Consider the following 13,786-nt stretch of genomic DNA (forward strand, 5'->3'; position numbering starts at 1 on the left):
CCACCCCCACCAACCTTTTTTAAAAATAATCCTGGTCTGTGATGATTTGTTTTGTTTTTTGTGGAAACAAATGAACATGTGCAGCAGTTGTAGCGGCATCAGTTTGCTTGTCTTAGATTAGACTATGCACAAATAATGAAGTACTTTGTTCTGGGGCGTATGATGAATTATTTTTTAAAAGAATTAAAAAACAACTGCCTGTTTGTAAGTTAATAGCAACTCTAATCTGTCCCTGGTTTGTTTTGGGACAAAAATATTTTTCAAAATGGTTTCCAATGTATAAGGTGGCTACAGCTGCTTTAAGTAGGTAAAGCCCATCTTCGTGTTGCCCATAGAAAGCAATTCCCAAAACAGCCCTGCAAAACTTGTCTCTGTTCTTCAGTAGAACAAAGCTATCAATTTTCTCTACTACAGTAAGTCAACATTTGTGCATTTTTATGTAGACTTCTCTCTTGGGACTCCACTCGTTTTGAATTTCACACAGTAAGACAAAACAGAAATACATTTTACGGATGTCAGTAAAGAATATGATTTCTAGTTGTCTGGACAGTAGAGAAAATAGGAGGAGTTGATAGATCCTAATTTCCTCATGCTTTTGTTTGTTGATCCTAGCATCTTAGATAGTGCTCTCCTTTTGGCTGATTTTTACATTAGTTTGCTTTTAGGATCTCAGTGTAGATGAAACTCTCTGGTCTATTAATTGGTGCTCCTTTGTCTAATATAAAATTCAGAGTAGCACTGTTAGCTTCTACCATTGTTGAAACTATCTTTAGAACTTGTGTCCTAATGCTTTGGGAAGCTCCAGTCTTTCGAGGTTACCTGTGCTACTTTCTCTTGTTAAATCTTTAATTCCATACATCAGTTAATCATGCCTTAAGTGGTCACCCAGCTACACATTCAATCAATTAATCGTGTGATGAAAAGAGGAATAAGCTTCAAAGTTATTCCATACAATATGCATAATAACCTTGTAGCTGCTTCCTTTTGCACCATTAATTGAATGTGTGGCCAGGGGCCCCTGTGGCTAGGAGCCCTGTCAGCTGATCAGCGTTCCAATCCGCGGGAGCCCTTGTGCACCCCTGAGCCTGGGGGCTCCCAGCCATAGGATGGCCCCCACAGCTGAGAGACCACCACAGTTGAGATCTCCCAGCTGTTGCCCCAGAATGCAGCTCCCCTTTCACTGGCAAAAGGCACAATAGGATAAGGTCCCATCCACACAATTGCATCTCCTGCCATGTGCGTGTGGCACACATTAGATCCCATCCCGTGCCTTTACCTGCATGTGTAGAGGTACCCTGAGATGAAACTTTCAGTGTACATCAGTAAAACTGTCCTTCTACCTGTAGCTAGTAGAAATAGTCCCAAACTATCTCAAACTTTGGGAATGTAAGTAGTGGCTTTAATGGGCATACTCATATGCTCAAAGTTATACACATCTGAGGTTTTTTTTTCTGGATTTGGGTTCTAATTTGTGAGATCACTTGACTGAAAGATATGAAAGTTGAATACGAATGTTGACTATGTGCCCTGAGGAATGCACCATATTTTGTAAGTCAGCAAGGTGTAAGATGCTCAGAACAATCTAAAACACTAAATAGTAGTTGGAACTAGAGGTGCACTGATACATCGGACATACTAATATCAGATTGGCACCAACATAAAGAAAATTAACCGTATCAAAAATCAGCCTGATGTGGCCGATAATTTGGCTGATAAATGCCTGTGCATGTGCACAGCCTCAGCACAGCACGTAGGCATTGAGGAGCGCATCCCAGCAGCTTCAAGAGCTCCATCCAGCTGGTAAGTCTGTTGTGGTGGAAGGGGAGAGAGGGGGGAAGCAGATCAACACCCTTCCGTGGTGAGAGAGGGAGTGGGGCTGGGATTGGGGCAGGCACTGCCCAACTGGGGCAGAGCAGGGCGCAAGATGGAGCCACTGCTTGTCCAGGGGCTGTGGGGAGGGGGAGGTGGCTTCCACCACTGTGCGCACCCTGGGAGGGCACAGGGTGGGGAGGAGGGCATGTGCCCTCCTTATCTGCGTGGGGCATGGACAGTGTGGGCTGAAGCAGCAGACTCTGGCTGGGGCTGCGCCAGATTCTTCCTGGTGCGGGGGTTGGGCAGGGGCTGCGCTCAGGGTGGGCAGCAGCGGTGCTGGGAGGGGACTGTGGGCGGGCTGCAGCCACCCCAAATGTCACCATAGTCCTCCCGTAGTCCTCCAACCCCCCCATGCACCAGGAAGAGCCTGGTGCAACCCCAGCCAACAGCTGTAGCCCACCCCACCCATGCCCTGCACAGATCAGGGGGGCACATGCTCCCCTGTGCCCTCTCAGGGTGCATGCAGCAGTCGGAGCCATTCCCACTCCCTCCCTCACTGCAGGGGGCATTGATCTTCCCCCACCATGTCTGTTCCTTCCCCCCATCCCTTCCACCAGAACAGACTTACCAGCTGGATGCAGGTGTATTGGAAATCAGATTGGTATTGGCTAGCATGCCACTTTAAAAATTGCCTATCAGTATCGGCCCCCAAAATCTCCATCAGTGCAACCCTAGTTGAAACCAGTCTAATAAATAACACACACGTTTTATAATGTAACATTGTATGTTTTTGACTTTGAACTTTTTGTGAAATAATGGATTAAAAAAATGGCCAAAAAGATCATATCTATTTGTGTTCTCAGTTCAATCTTGGGACATTTTATGTATGACACTACTAATTATGTGCAACCCTTAGAAAATAGACTTGTGCTTCTCAAAGCCCCTAAGGGCTATTGCACTAAAGTACACATTTCTACAAAATGATTTTTTGCTTAATTTAGGAAAAACCCTTTAAAAAAAATTTAAACAGCTGTTTGTGAACAGACTAATATAGAGGACTAATCAAAATACACAATTTAATTGCCTTTAAAGGAATGTGATTAAACACTAGTAAATATGGGAAGAGAACAGTGAGGTCAAGAGAAGCTTCCAGGTGTTCACCAATTTGAGATATTGCCATCTTATTTAAACGCTCGACATCTGTTTTTCCAGTATACCTGAATTGCAGCTGGACTTAAGAGAGAACGGCAAAAATTAACATAAACTTCCCTCTGTTTGAATGTCTACCTCTAGAGCAGTAGTTCTTACTTAATCTTTGCAGATTCAAGGCTTTCCTCAGAAAATGTCAGGTCTTAGCTTGATATAAAAGTGATGTTGTAACTGTGATGGTTTAGAAATTATGCAAGGCAAGAATTTCATAGGGTGATGTCTTTTATTGGAGCAACTATGTAGCTGGGATGAAGTTAGACAAGCTCTCAAATTTAAGCTTTCCACATCCACCAGTGATTTGTTCCATTAGGCAAGGGGAAATCTCCATGAGGCACTGCTTAGGTGGCCCTAAGATCCTACCTAACCAGACTTCTGAGCTCAAGGAGAACAAATAAGAGCATAAATATCTTATATGCTAGTAGAAAAAGTTCCCAGTGAAATAACCATTTTTTTTTTTTTTTTTTTTTTGCAAATTGGTCTGTTTATTGAAGACTGCATGCTCAAAGATATGATTGAGTTTAACAATTATTTAATATAATGACTCTATATTTGCTATGCAAAAAATGGGTTATAGGAATAAGTGAACAATAGCAAATGCCTCAATACATATTTAAAAATATTTGCCAGTTCACTTGAGAAATCATCGTGTTTTGGTATTTATTTTTTAAGAGAATTTAATTTTAGGGAAATCAAACCATGTTAATTTCTCAGGTGAGCTGATGGATACCCAATATTAATAACTTTTAATATACTGGAATGTTTCCTGTCTTTTGAATTACTGACATTCCTTTATCTTTAACTTATCAATGATGACTAAATATTATGGCACTGCTGAAAGTCATACGTTCTAATCAGATGATTGGACATCAGCTAACATTGTCTGCTTAAATAATTTATGAATTATAATACAGTTTTAAGCTATAGTAGTTTTAATAGAACAATTATTTGGGGAAAACTGTTCACATATGGAAATTAGTATTGAAATGTGGTCTAATAGTGTCTAATACTATGAATTCATATTTATAGGACAACACACATATTTCACTTATTTCCTTACTTGCAATATGCACCCCAATATACAACAGTTGATTGGGGGGGTAGGGGGGAAGGCGTGTAGTGTATATAAGGAAATACAATAATACTACTACTTTCAGCCTATCCACATAAAGCATCTTTCCCACCACGCTCCTAAGCATATTTGCTGCTGTCCACTGGACTCTTTCCAATATGTACACATCCGTCTTGATGTGTGGGGCCCAAAACTGGAGATGGGGACTCCAAGTGAGGCCTTACCAATGCTGAATTGAAAAGAATCACTGCCTTTGATATGCAAGTGACACCCCTGTTAATGCAACCCAATATGTTCATGTGTTTGTTTGTTCCTTTGCAACAAGAACACATTGTTGTTTCATATTCAGTTTATGGTCTACTATAGCCCCCAGATCCTTCTCTGCAGTACTGCAGTCTAGCCAGCTATTCCTTATCTCTATCCATATGAGCAATTATTCTATCCCAAGTGCAGAGCTTTGCACTTATTGACATTGAATCTCATCTGATTGATTGCAGGCCATTTTTTCCATTCTGTCCAGGTCACTCTGGACCCTAGCCCTGTCTTCTGGAGTGGCAGCAACTCCATCCAACTTGGTATCCACAAATTTGTGAAGTGTGACTCAGTCCTGTCATCCAAAACATTAATCAAGATGTTGAACAACACCAGACCCCTAGGGAACCCCACTTGATACCTCCTCCCAGCTAGACATTGAGCCGTTGATAACTACTTATTGAGCATGATGATTCAAACAGTTATATCTACCTACAGTACTTTAGCCTGTGTTTCCTTAGCTTCTTAATGAGCATCACAGGAGACAGTGTCAAAAGTCTTGCTAAAATCAAGTTATATCATATCCACTGCTGCCCTTACTCCATCCACAGAACCTGTCACCTCATTGTAGAGGAAAATGAGGTTGGTCAGGCATGATTTGCTCCTGGGGAATCCAAGCTGGCTTTTCCTGATTACCTTGTTCTCCCCTGGTTCTTCACAATGGATTCCTTGAGGACCTGCTCCATGATTTTCCAGATATAAAGGTCAGGCTGACTGGTCTGTAGTTCCCCAGATCCTTCTCCTTCCATTTCATAAAGGTGGGCACTATATTTCCCCTCTTCTAATCCTCTAGTACTTCACCCTATTTCCACAAATTACCTCAGCCAATTTCTTCAGTACTCTAGGATGCATTTCATCCAAACCTGCTGACTTGAAAGCTTCTAGCTTTTCTAAATAATACCTAACCTGTCCTTCTGCTACTCTAGGCTGCTTGTCTCATTCCCTATCTTTGCTGCCAGCTGCACTCATCATCTGGTAGCTGCCCTTATTTATGAAGACTGAAGTAAAAAAAGGCATTAAATACTTCAGCTTTCTCTGTGGTATCCATAACTAGATTGCCTTCTGTATTCCATAGTTTTTCTGATCTTCCTCTTATTTTTGACATGCTTGTAGAATCCTTTTTTATTGCCTTTTGTGTCCTTTATGTCACAATGATCCAACCAGTTTTATATCCATTTTCAGTATTTTTATTTAGCCTTTACCTTCCTCACTTTAATTATGGGAATGATGTGGGAGCACTGTCAAAAACCTTGGTAAAGTCAAAGTACATCAAATCGATTGCTTCCCCCCCCACCCCCCAATCCACAGAGCCTGTCACCTTATCATAGAAGGAAATCCAAATCAGTCAGACATGACTTGTCATTGGTGAATCCATGCTGGCTGTACTTGATCACTTTGTTCTCCTCCAGATGCTTTGAAGTAGATTCCTTGAGGACCTGCTCAGTGATCTTTAGAGGTATCAATGAATGAAGCGCAGAGCTCTACAACCATCTTGGTTTTGAAAGATTAAAGGAGTAGGATTAAGTTTAAGTTTACGGAGGGAATAGGATAGGGGTTCTGGCTCTGCAGTCAGGGTATGTGATGTGTGGAGTAGTTTGATGTCCCCAGGTAGCAGTGCAGAATGGAGGGTGTCTGGTTATGCCATGCAGTTATTCCTGCCTTGAGCATGTTGCTCCTCTGTTCAGGAGCAACATGCTCAAGGCAGGAATAACTGCATGGCATAACCAATCAGACCAATCATCATGTTTAGGTTCAGGAAGGAATTTTACCCCACGGTCAGTTTGGGGGGATTTTTGCCTTCCTCTGTAGTGAGGTGTCTGGTCCTTTCCCATGGATCTATAGAGTGTCATTGGCAGTGCCCTTATCCCTATGCTTTATGAGTGGCAAAGCAAAAAGTATTTTTGATGTTTCAAACGTTATGCCTTGTAGTCGTGTGTAAGGGTTGTTCACAAAGACTTTAAGAAAAGGTTATACAAACACTTTTCTGAGATGGCTTAGACAGGGATGATCCTTCCTTGAGCAGGGTGTTAAAGCAAATGACCTCTGGAGGTAGTTTCCAGCCCTACTTTTCTATGGTTCTGTAAGTGAAGGAGGAAGAGGTGATGGATCATTAGTGTTAAGTGGTATGTTTTCTTAGTTTAGCAGACTGTGGATCGTATCTTGCAAGCAGTCAAACATGTCAATTAACCTCACTTGTGAGACAAACTTTTAGCCCCATCTATTAACCCAATGCTATTAGACTGGAGGTGTTTGACTAGGCAACAGACCTTTATTAATAAGCAAAAAAAGCAACAAAGGAGATATAGACAATTTTCTTTATCTGGGGCTTGGTTGATGAGGTCCTATGCAAGTGGAAGCATTAAGTTAATGATAAAACATAAGAATTGTATATCTTAGATGCATACAGTGCCATCTTTGCCTAAAAAGGCCAATATATCCTATAAAAATAAGCCTGTTTTTAGCACAAATTAGAAAAAATATATGCATACTTTTGAGTGCCTCAACTGCGTATAACTATATGTGTATCTGACTGTGTAGATACAACTGGGTAGAAGTACACACAGTTTAGCTCTGCTCATTCAGCTACACTATTGCATTCATCTTTGCACATCCTTGTATTTGAAAATCTCACTGCATATGCAGTGGTGTGGCAAGGAAGCTTGGCACTTGGGGCAAAGCCCACCCTGTGGGTCAAAGCCTGCCCTTACCCTGCACACAGATCTAGGGGGTACATGCCCCCCCTTCCTTGCCCAGGAGTTCATGCAGCAGCAGGAGCTGCCCTCCCCCTGTTCTCATGCCCCCCCTAACCAATCCACTTGCAGCTCTGTTCCTGCCCCAGCTGGGCAGCACCTGTTGGTGACCCTTTGCTTCAGCACTCAGGGCAGTCACCCACTTGCCCCCCCCCCCCCCCCTTGCCATAGCACAGTGCATGTGTACAAAAAGCTTTCTACCCACAACTAAAATGCATCTCTGAAATCCTTGTGTTGAAACCATTCACACTAACATTACAAAACACTATAGGGTAGGAAGTGAGGGATAATGTTCTGTCTGGGGCTGTAAAGAACTTTCTATGTTTGTTGTAATTTCCCATGCTTTAATTATATACATTTTGGGGAGTGAGATTTGTTTGTAGCCTATGGCAATGAGAGAGAGAATATAAATGTCAGCATATCAAATTGCAGAGTTAGATATTGGTAAGTGTTTTGGCTTTTATGTGTTACCTAGTTCAGGTAGTTTAGGTATGAAGCAGTGAAATTAAATCTCAGTGTTGATTTATTTATTTTTTTTTAGAAAGCAATACAACATGCTTTTAAAAATATCAATGAAGAAATAGGTGACATAACAATAAGTACCTGGCCTTGAAGATTATATTGTGATGAGCCTCAAATAGCCACAAAATTATAGGATCTTCTAATTCTGCAACAAAATAAATGACTCCATTGGGGTCTTGTGTTGCTGTTAATGTGTCACTTTTCTGTTTCCTTTTCCCTCTTTTGGAAGTGCTTCTCTCAAAGCAGCCATTTAATTGCAGCATTTGGAAGAAAGTCCTTTATGCAATCTCCAATTCTCTTGTAAAAATTAATCGTTTTAATTTCATGATGCAGTTTTGCCAACTTTTGTTTTTGCAATGTGTTTATTGTTCTTTTTTCTACCTAAGGTCATACAGAAGTTGCTTTTCTCTCAGCCAGACACCAGCTGAAATGGCTGCCAGCAGAACTGTGGTGTTAAAATATCATGCAATACTGGAAATGATTGTACCAGTGGGTAGTCTTTAACACTTTTTCCCTACCAATTTGGGTGCCAGCCTCCCTCCTTCTGAGATGTGAGGCTTGTGAGTACTAAAATATCCCCCTTACCAATAATATCTCAGTGGAGAATGCCTTCTATTACCTATGATGCACAATATTTCCTCCTCTTACTTCAGGGTTCATACTGCTGTGCTCTTCCTTAACTGTTAAGGTCTGTGTGGGTCCCATAGTGGAACCCATATATGCCTCTTTTCCCATAGACCTAGGAGGAATACTAGATGAGGTGTCCTGTTCAGAACTGGAGAAGTTTCCTCTGTATTACTCCTAGCCCATCCCTGATTGGTTTCTCTGTGTTAGGGGTTAAGCAGTGTAACAGCACAACTCAAATGTAATTCCACAGAAGACTCTTGATTCTAAATGTAGTTAACATTCCAGTCAACCAGAAAAAAAAATCTCATTGCATTAACTGGGCACATATTCGAAGGAGGTGTCATTGTTCTTAGAATTGCATCAAATGTGACTATTAACTTGAACTCATATCTTTACATAAAGTCTACAGTCCTTAATACTCAGTAGCTTTCACTGGAGTATTTTAAATTATTCTGTTCATTTTCAATATTGTTCAATTTAAATAGTCCATTCTCTTAGTAGAAGTCCTTGGAATTCATGGAGTGCCACGTGATTGCCACACTTACTTAGCTTTCTGTAACTGGGATCCATCTTTGTAGAAGCTTTTTCTAGTTCACATTACTCATTTATTTTTAAAGTAAATCAGGAAATCTCATGTGTGTGGTTGGTTTTGGTTGTTTACCACTTTCATAAGAGCTTTGCATTTGTCTTTTTATTGGATTCTATCATTGTTAATGACTGTGTGTGGTTCACAAACTTTACAGGAGCTATCAGTACCTTTTATTTAATGGTTGTCTTTTATCAGCTGGTAGTTTGAATTTTGTTTATTCTCACAGTCTACTGGGTTAATCTGCTTCAGTAAATTGGTAGTAAAACTCAATGTATGCCCTTATACTGCCTTCATCACCTTTTAGTTCAAGTGCCTTCTACTAGTGAATTATGCACTATGCAACACCTATCACATTTATTCTCTCATAATCTCTGTAGAGGAAGAAGTGCATGCCGGAGAGTGTTTATTATGAAATATATATGCATTCATACATATAGACATGTTGCTACAGGTTTATGTTAAAGAGGCAATGTCAGAAATATGTACTTTGCTCCTGTTAGGTAATAGTGTGAGGTTTGTGATGGTCTTTAGTTTCTTGGGTAGTTAATTTTATAGTCTTGGAGCAACTCCCAAAAACAGTTGTGCATCTTGCACAGATGTCATGTCCTCTTATTGTAGAAAACTCCATTGAGCCAGGGGAGAGAAGTTGTTGACAACAGTCTAATCCTGAAGATTAAGGCCTAAGACTTTTAGCATAATATTGTCCTTGCTATTCTATGAGAAGATAGTATAGGAGAAGAAGACTGGTTTTATGTGATGGGGGTAGCTACTACTACTCGTGACATGTCCTTCATTATTTAATGTTAGCTTAAGTTTCTGAAGTGCACTAGACTTCATATCCACTTATATAGAATCGCTGTAGTCTCCCCATGTTGTGACCTAAGATGTGGATAGTTGAAGCCAGGTCATTGTTCATCGGAATGGAACAGTTTCTTCACCAGTAAAACTTGGGTAGAGAGTTAGAGTCAGTGAAGAATCTGTAAGGGCTCTTAAATTTGAAGGGACCAGTTGTGGAATGTATACTGTCAACTGAAGGAGATAGCATTCTGGCTGCAAACTTTTAAAGTAGAATGAAGGTCCTGATTTTTTTCATTGTGCACATTGCCATTCCCATTACAGTAAATCTCTGTTTATGATAAATGTATTCTGAGGGTGGAAAGAACAAGAATTTTCTACAAGAGAATTTCAGTATACTGGGCATATCTTCACAGTAAATGTACCATGCCTTGCAGTAGCACTCAGAAGCATACCTTATAGCTCTGTGTGGCTATGTCCTGAAATGGTAGCCAAGTAGATGCATCTGCCTGGATTTGAGATAATTAATTAGCTCTGCTAAAAGACCATGCTGATTAGCCCAATTGCAGTACTGACTGGATAAATGTGGCTACACTGGTTCAGGAGGCAGTGCTGAAAACATGGAATCGTATGATAAATAGCAGAACCTTTCACAAGGTGATATGATTGCTGTCTCGGGGGCATTTCTATTGTGCTGTGATATGAAATACCAAGCCATACAATTGGCATGGTCCATATTTCCTGTGATAAAATAGGAAATGGAGCATGATTTTGATATTGGCATGTGGAAAAATCTATTGTATGAAGACTCTCTGCTTCTTTGTAGCAGAACTGGGTAAATGGCTCTTGCTTGTTTGGTCTCTTTGTCCCTTGTGCTTACAAGGAACACGCATTACTTCACCCTTCTTCCCATGTCATCATCTTCCTCTGTCACTGGGAATGTCTTCTTATGGTCTTATCCTGCTGTGACTGAGCATTACAGTTTTTCACGCCTCCATGCGCAAGTCCATAAACTAATTAGCTTTCTGAGTAAATGATACATATAGATGGCAGGGTATTGGGTTCAGACTTGGGTCAACATGTTCAGTGCTTTCAGTCAATATGAAAAAGTATAGGCCTGCATTATTGGCTGTATTGATTCAGGTGGGGAGTTTCATTGTTGTTTCTTTATTAAACTTACTTCCTGCTGTGATCATCCTTGTTGCTGACTTGGTATCAGCATTCAGTGAAGGGTTTCTGACCATAAAAAAGTTGATTTAAAACAAGCACCTGCAATGTATAAAAGCATGGATCTCTTATTGACAAAATTGATTTTTTACCCCTGTATGTTTGTGCATATCTATTTTTAAAGCACTCAAGTAAAGTATCCAATATATGCATGTAGTCAACTTCTATTTCTAAAACAAAGGATAAGGCTGATTTGGAATTCTCCTGTTCTTGTCCAACCATTTTCCATAGGTGGTAGGTTTTAAAGTTGTGTCTAACAAACAAAATGTGTTACAATGCAGACAAACAAATAATTTACTGTCTTCTAAATGTAGGGAAAATAGAAGCTATAGAGTATCAGTTATGCTTAGACCAAAACAATAAAATTGTGAATCAATGATATTTTTTGTTTGACATAAACAATATGTGGAGCATAACGTATACAATATTACAAGCCAAACTTTGCCCTCAGTGATATTTATGGATTGCAGGGAAGGCAGTGCGATTATTATACAAGTCAGAATTTGCACCTAAGTTTGTGTGTCTGTGTTTTTGTCTTGGTAAAAGGAAAGTAAAATTACTTTTCTGGGGAAAAAAATGTCTAATGTCCCCCTTCTATTGCAAACACTAACATTTTGACTTTATTTTTAAAATATTGTTGAGATCTATATTATGCAATATGTTTGCAACTGAGGATCACAAAACCAGGAACTCTAACAGTCACAAAATGAAATTAGTAGATAGTTTAAAAATAACAAAAGAGAGTTATTTTCATGCAGTGCATAACTAAGGTATGGAACTCATTGCCCCCAGATGTTGTGGAAGCTGACCATTCAGCTAGATTCAAAAAGGGATTGGACAAATTCTTGGAGGAAAGGGTCATCAGTGGCTATTGAGTATGGGAGTTAGGGCTACAACCTCTGCATTAGACCTTCTAGGTTCATCTACACATGTGCTTTACTGCAGAGTGGACTAATTAGCTGTGCAGTAAAGGGTCACCGTCTACACGTGTGCCATATTAGGGTGCAGTAAATGAATTAACTCTGCTGTAGGATAGTACTGACTGGGACAAGTACTATCCTACAGGGGAGTAAGTTACACTGCCTCAATGCACAGATGGTGACCGGGACTGGCTGGGGCATGATAGTTATACGGTATGAGGGCTGCCTGCTGCTGGCTACCCCTGCATTGTAGCACCCTCATGTCCCAGCTGGCTCCTTTGCCACCTGACACCATGACTTGGAGCCCAGGGCTGACCCCCCCGAGCCTGCTGCCAGCCCAGGGCTACTCCACCTGAGCTCTAACTGCTGTGCTTCCCGGCATACATGTATACGTTGTACCTGGGAGACTCTGACTGGCACGAACTGTGCCACAGTTTATTTCTCCATGCTAATTGCATGTGTAGATGCACTCTCCTAGACCATAAATGTTGGAGACTGAAAATGAGAGAGGAACAGTGGAAAAAAAAAAACCTGGTTCATTCTCCTTTCCAGCATCCACTGTCTACCACTATATGACACAAGATACTGGGGAAGATGGACAGTAAATAGCAATTCTAATTTTCTAACTCACTCTAGGTCATGCTTTTGCCTCCTTACTTTGTCAAACCAATGTAAGCGCAGCCAAGTGAAGTCATAAATAAATTTTAGGCCATAATAGTCACTGTTAAATTGCTTCAACCCTGTTGACTTTTGAGTGCTGAAATTGGAAAGCATGATCCAGTTTGCTTTCTTCTAACACTGCAGGTCAGAAGTAGCTTCTCTGGAGCTACTTTAGTTTTTTACTGGTGTAAATGAGAACAGAGTCTGTCTTACAAACCATATAGCCATTATAACTTACACTGTCCTTAAAGAAAAACAATTACTGCTAGCTGAAATGTATTAGTAAGAAAATCTTTTCAGCGTTCTTAACATTGTGCCATTATATTAACTTGAAAGATACAGTGGCTGTGATGCCATGAGAATAACAAAGATGTAATAGCAATGAACACTGACTTCATTGAAGTCTATGATGATGTCACTTAGGAGAGAAAACATTGTTAGACCATGCACAAATTTACATAATAATTAATCTACTGGTATAGTATCTGTGCAACTCAGTGATTTCATAGAAATTGAAATCCTTCATAATATTCTCAAATGCTAATATTTGCAGTGGGATATCTCCAATGAGAGACAAAGTGGGGCTACACATTTTTATTTGCTGTTTAACAGAATTACCTTTTCCCATATTGCTGCTTTATCACAATACTTTAGGCCCTGATTCAGCTTGGTAATTAATCACATACTGAACTGTAAGCTCACAAGCAGTTCTGCTGATTTTAATAGGGCTGCTCACACGCTTACATTTAGGCATATGTCTGAGCATTCTAGTAAATCAGGACCTTAATTTGGACAAAAATGATAATATGGCATAAGAAAACTGGTCAGCAATGACAGTTTTCACATATTACAACATACATCTCTGCCTTTACTAGACAGAATTAAGATCCTTTCTTCAGTTTAAGATTCTACCGTTTTCAGACTCAGAATATGCTGCTTTCATGTTTGGGCATCTATAATGACATCACTATTTTCCCTCCCTGAGTTTGGCGTCTGGCCTGGAGGAAGCTCTTCAGTGTGGACATTTGTGCTAGAGCACACTGCTTGTTGCTAATATTCACAGGGAGATACTGATTTAAGAGGCCAGTTACATGTTTATTTATGAACGGTCTGTATTTCTTTCTTTTTACGTATTCAATAGAACAATAATTAAACATTTAGGTGAGATCCATCGGTTAAGTATGAATTCAGATCTGTGAAGTTTATTAAATCATCAGAACCTTCTGCTGGCTTTAATAATTTCAAAATATTGATTTAATCTATGGGTAGGGTTTGTTTGGGAGTACAGACTGCT

At 40.1% G+C, this 13,786-nt stretch overlaps 1 long non-coding RNA gene across 3 annotated transcripts in view; it reads left to right on the top strand.

Moving 5' to 3' along the window:
* The window catches only part of LOC132250664 (uncharacterized), a 76,238-nt gene that overhangs the window by 26,712 nt on the left and 35,740 nt on the right, over positions 1–13,786 (top strand). The gene's annotated exons all lie outside the window — the stretch shown is intronic.

This window comes from Alligator mississippiensis, chromosome 5 (assembly GCF_030867095.1).
Source record: "Alligator mississippiensis isolate rAllMis1 chromosome 5, rAllMis1, whole genome shotgun sequence".
Classification (NCBI taxonomy): Eukaryota; Metazoa; Chordata; order Crocodylia; family Alligatoridae; genus Alligator; species Alligator mississippiensis.